Here is a 6000-nt window from a genome sequence, read left to right as displayed (position 1 = left end):
GCCAGGGAGAGGGAGAAGCAGGCGCGGGGGTCCAATCTCTTCTCTGAGCCGCACAGTTCCAATCCCCATCCCTGCCGGGCGCCCATCCCGGTGATTATTCTCCCAGCTCCCCCACCCAGTTGATGTGACAGGCTCCTGGCCCAATCTCCTTCCTGGTTCCCAGGCCGACTGCAGGCACCACTCGAGCCAATTGGCGGCGGCCGAAGGGCGGAGGGGATGGCCGGAGGGGAGGGAGCGCTGGCTTTAGAACCGCAGCCGCAAAGATTTCAAGAGGCAGAAGTTGTTTGAGCGCGTCGGTGGGAGGCTGTCGGGCCAGATCCCGTACTCTGAGACTTTATGTAAGTGCTTTGTCGGCAGGGGAAAGCACGAGGGTAGGGGGTTGCCTGGGCGTGGGCAGGAAGCGGGTCCAGGGGAGAGCATCTCCCAGAACCTCAGCAGGAATGTGCCTCGCACGGAGGACGGGGGCAGAGGGGGGCCTGGAGAACTCTAAGCTCTAGCCCTTAGGCGCCAAAGCAATCGTTCCCATCAGGGATGGGTGGGAGGGACAGTTTTCCCCACGAACAGCACCCGCCGCAATCACGTTTTCTGCTCTTCACTATAGAGATGGTGCTTTCTTAGTAGTTGCTGCTAACTTGTTGCTAACCTTGGGCTGGCGTCCTTGACGCCAAACCCTGCCCTTCTTCCTTTCCGTGGCGGCGGCCCCGAAGAGGAAACCGAGTGCCTAACTTCCCTCTGTCGTTCTTCTCCAGCTACTGCCACCTTCCCCCACCCTCACCCCGCCCCACCGCCGCCTCGCTCCGGACTCGGAAATCCCGGAGCCGGCAGCCTGCAACGCCTCCAGCTCCGGCTTGGCCGCCACTGGGGACGTCGCGGGGTTGCGCCGGCCCGGGGCTCTGAGGAGTGCCGCGGTCCCGGGAAGGAACCAGGCTCCGGTGGCCCTCCTTCCGCCTGCTTCCCTTGCCCTTAGCGAGAGCGTCGCGATCGCACCGCGTCTCCCTATGAGTAAGCACTTTTTTCCTTTCTGTAGCCGAACATCTCCCAGGCCGTTCAGTCATCTCTCCTGCCGACCCCCGCCGCCCGTCGACTCCCTTCTCAGCTCCTCTGGCTCGGCAGCCCTGAGCTCGTGCTCTGGGCAGTGGCAGCCGGGGATCTCTCGCGGCGCCCCGGGAGACAGAACTGAAGCGGCAGTGGGAGAGGGGTACTATCCCCCTGCCCCACACAGCTGCACTTGCGGGTGTTTACTTTTGTCCACCCGCTGTATTTAAGCGCGCTAATGAGAGGCGGGGGGACGCCGACCACCCCTGCCCTGGCTTCTTGCCAGTCCCAAAGTTGCCGCCGCCGCCGCTGCTAGTGCTGTAGTGTGCGGGCGGCTCCCACGGTCTGGCTCCAGGGCTGGAGGTGACCCCAACCGAGGAGGTGGGGTGGGGTGTGGTTAACGCGATCTGACGCTATGCTTCTTGCTCTAAACCTGATCTGCACCACCTCCCTAGGGGTGCCGAAGGTTGCGTTTAGAACTAACTAGGTTGGAGAGCCTTGTCATTTAGGATCCAATAGACGGGATGCTGGGGGTGCCTGGCCTGCTACGAGGGATGGGTAGTGGTAGAGAGACTGGCTGGCGGCACAGTGGGTGGGAAGGTAGTTGAAATTAAAAAACTACTGAAAGGTAAGCACATACTCCACTTAACTGGATGTCACCATGTATTTGGGAGCCCAAATTTGATCCTGGAGATGCAATTTCCAGTGAATTCCAACGAAGTGCACGGAGTCCCACACTTGCCGGTGGGCATCACGTGCCCCAAGCCTCTGATACCCCTAGGGTAATGGTCACATGACTTCTTTTGACCTTAAAACTGGAATGTAATGGCTGAAGGCCATATTCCAAAAACTATAGCGACAAAAAAGGGAAAGTGAGTGTGAACTAGTCTCTACTCAAGGGAATTCTACTAGGATTTGGATGAGGGAAACAGGTAATTTGGTGCTCAGATTTTATCCAAAATACAAGCAGGAATTGTTTTTAAAATAAGGGTTTGAACTATGTTTGTGCTGGGACATTATCTCCCCTACAGGCCTGCTATCTAGTGATGGCTTTTCTGAATTTTAAAAATATCTTACTAATTATTTTTTAGGAAAATCGTCCTTTTAGTCATGCCCCATTTGATCCCTAAATGATAGATTTGAAGCCATATCCCATAAGATAGTGTTAAAGAAAAGAAAGGCTTTGTCTGTATTCCTGGGTCTGGCCTATGTTCTAATTGTAGTGTTCTCTGTATTACGCATCTGTTTGAAGGTGGTGGATCATCTCTTGACTAAAAGTAACCATCAGTTATTTGTGGTTGGGAATTAATTGGATCAGAAATCAGGCCAAAAACGGTGGACTCTAAATTTGATAAATCCAGCTAGTTGGGTCTTTACCTGTCAAAAGTTTGGTAGAATAATGAGAAGACACTGAAACAACTCCCATCTTGACCAATACCCGCCCTTGTGGCCCAGGTTAAGGTTGCTGTTGCAAAAAACGTGGCAGTTTGCTATTCAGATTATATATTGCTGAGTATAGAAATAGGCAGAGGAATCTCTGAGGGCAGGAGTTTAAAAGCTGTACTTATTTACAAAAATGGATGCAGTTGATACATAAAGTCAGCCTTGAAAACAACAAGGATAGCAAACAATGAAACTGGGAACATTTAAGGGATTTTATCTTTGTGTGACTTAGCCAAAAACCATTTGTGTACTGCAGCAATCTCTGAATGACTCGAGCACTCCGTTTTCCTTCTGTGCATGGGATTCTGAACCTAAAAACTAGTACTTTAAAGCACATAGTTCAGATAGGCTTGGACACACATTAGCTGGAAGTGGATTTAAGCACCTGAGTTATTGGAGTTAACTACTCTGGTAGATAGATGCTTCCTTCCCCACCAGTGGCGGTGAGGTGATAATTTTAGATTGAACTAATAAATATTTAAACTCAAAAAAGCGAGAGTATAACTATCCAACTAGGTTAAAGTAGTAGGGACATACACTTTTTCTTAAACTAAATTTACTGGAGTGACATTGGTTAATGAAATTATATAGGTTTCAAGTGTACATTTCTATAATACATCATCTATATATCACATTGTGTATTCACAACCCAGAGTCAGTTCTCCTTCCATCACCATATATTTGACCCCCTTTTCCCTCATCTACCATCCCCTCCCTCCTTACCCTCTGGTAACCACTAAACCGTTGTCTCTGTGAGTTTTTATTGCTTTGTTTGCTTGTCTTGTTCTTTTGTTGCTTTCAGTTTTATATCCCACATATCAGTGAAATCATACGTTCTCTACTTTTTGTCTGATATTTTGCTTAGCATAATAATCTCAAGATCTACCAATGTTGTTGCAAATGGCAGTATTTCATCTTTTCTTAGAACATAAACTCTTTAAATATTATTAACTCATGTCAAAATAGGATCATCACTAGGCTCTTAGTCTACAGCATTTCATTCTCTTGGGATGTCATCATTTAAAACCACTGACTGCATTGCTGACTTCATTTTTCAGTGGTATGATCTAATGAACCCAGGTATATTACTAAAATTTGGGGCTTGTAAATTTAATTCTTAATTTCTACTGTTAGATCTATAATAGCAAGTTATCGACCTTTTTATCTACCTGGGGTGGGGACCCAAACAAATTATGTTTTGCCTTGACTTAAGTTCTCTAGTCTAACGCCATCATTGAGATTCACTTGCTAAAAATCTGTAGTCTGTGGCATTTTGTTAATTATAACTGGTGAGTATTATTTGTTTGAGATTAAGTCTCTTCTGCAAATGGTCACACACACATTAGATTTGACTGACTATTTATACTATCCAAGGCACTATCAGAAACCAAATAAAATTTTGTTCCTGAGCAAACAGCGTGACTTTTACTGAAAAGAAGGGGATAGTTTGGCCATGATGCTTGAGCACTAAAGTGATTATTTTTGGTGAAACTGACAAGGAAAAGGAAGAAAGTCCACTTCCCATTATTCCATATTCCATTTTAGGCATTATTTCTGCTTGCCCTTTCAAGAAATTTACTGCCATAATATTCTTAGCACATATGATAAATTCATGAATTTGCTATTGTGTTGTAGCATAATCTAGGTGAATGTGTATGCCAAACTGTTTGTTTTTGCTATTTAGTACAGATTCCAGAAGTAGCTGGTATAAAATTGAACATCTATCAATACATGACAACTTGGGTATCTGTTTTTAGAATCATTTTGTACTTGTTCATATGGTAATTTTTCTTTTGGTGATAAGTAGTCCGGGGGAGGACGGGGTTTGATCTGTGAAAATAATGAAACTCAGTTTAGAAGAAAACCGCTAGATCATGTTTTGAGTCTGTATAATTATTCTACAGAGTGATATAACATGTAATGTACGTTCAATGTGTTGGAAGTTTCAAAAGCTTTTTGGATACATTACACTGTTGGAAGCTCTTTTAGATACTAGTGGTCACGACTAGCTGTTTTTAGTTATATGAGAGCTTTGGTTAAAGTTATGGCTTAGAAAAACAAAACTGTCTGACCATGAAATGTCAGTCTCAGGAGAAGATCTGATAATATTTGGGCCAACTTGTAGGTAGTTATGGAGATGAGGCAGTTTCTGAAAATTCAGTATAATTAATAATACTGAATTTGCCTTATTTTTAGAACCTGAAAGACAAATACTATAGTGAGTATAAACTGTTTTAGGGATGAAAAAACATTGCTGGTTAAAGGAAAATTAGAATACTAAGGAGGAAATATGCTGACTTGGCTTCAGAAGAACTAGATTCTAGAGTTTGACTTTAAGAAAGCCACTTAAAATTATTATATTGATAACTAATATTGAGTACATACATGTGCCAGGTACCATGCATTTTCTTTTATAAAATGAGGGCATGGCTCGAAGTTTTTGGTTTGCTGGGATTCTTTTTTTTCAAATAGTTGTAGTCTGGCTTATTTCATTTATATTTATCCGTTCATTTTTCAACTTTTAATGCAACTATATTGAACCAAGCTAAATACCTTGTTGGCAAATTGATGATGACTATTGGCTTATTCCATGACTAATGCTAGTTTTTTTAAAACATAGGCATACTACCTGAGGCTGAAGTAGAATAATATGGAATGTCAACTATAATTTTATATATACATATATATGTATATACATATACGTATACACACATGTATATGTCATGTATATGTATATGTCAACACAATTTTATATATACATATATGTATATACATATACATATATATGTGTGTATATGTATATGTATATACATACATATTCACTGGATGTGGAGTACAGCATGGGGAATAGAGTCAGTGGAATTGTAACAGTTATGTACAGTGTCAGAGAGGGTAGTAGATGGGGGGAGGGGGTTATCACTTTGTGAGGGGTGTAAATGTCTAACTATTACATTATTTTGTACACCTGAAACTAATAAACAAAATAGAGAGATACAGTTTATATCATTCCTTAACAAGGATTTTGGTACATTAAGCCTACTGGTTTTATATTATGAGACAGCTTAATTTTTCTGACCAGTTAGAAATTTGTTTGATGGTAAAGAGGTAGTGTTGTTTATTGGATAAGGCATTGAGTGTGGAATCCAGGGCCTTTTAGTCCTCTACAGTTTGGACAGATAGGCCATCTTTAAGTAAATCATGGAAGTTCTCTGTTCATATCTGGATTTTATTTTATTTTTTTGTTAGCTATCAGTTTCCAATCTATGTATTTCACAGGCATGCAGAAAGGATGAGTGAGCTATGCCTTGTTCTCTAGCAGAAAGGTACTATATAAATTCAAAGTAATGTAGTAGTATACCATAGAAACACTAGCGCTTTAACAAGACTTTACAGAAATGGTAGAATGCTCATCACTTTAGTCTTGCTACATTTTCACTTGTCTGTAAATGTTCTCCAGCCATCCAATTTTACATGCAAAGGAGAAATAAAGTCAGACATAGTATAATGAAAACTAAGAGAAAT

General features: G+C 42.7%; 1 protein-coding gene across 10 annotated transcripts in view; it reads left to right on the top strand.

The window, feature by feature from the left end:
• The first annotated feature begins 206 nt into the window (after positions 1 to 206).
• Positions 207 to 6000, top strand: part of PLS3 (plastin 3) — a 100271-nt gene continuing 94477 nt past the window's right edge. For 2 of the 10 annotated variants that reach the window (XM_081043436.1, XM_081043442.1), the window contains exons 1-2: positions 263 to 338; positions 750 to 1002. The gene's annotated coding sequence lies outside the window, so the exon portion shown is untranslated. Of the gene's footprint in view, positions 339 to 749; positions 1003 to 6000 lie in introns of those variants that run through there. The other 8 variants (XM_081043441.1, XM_081043440.1, XM_081043443.1 and 5 more) reach the window with 8 other exon arrangements.

Source organism: Rhinolophus hipposideros (assembly GCF_964194185.1).
Source record: "Rhinolophus hipposideros genome assembly, chromosome: X".
NCBI lineage: Eukaryota > Metazoa > Chordata > Mammalia > Chiroptera > Rhinolophidae > Rhinolophus > Rhinolophus hipposideros.
This window is presented reverse-complemented; position numbering and strand designations above follow the sequence as displayed.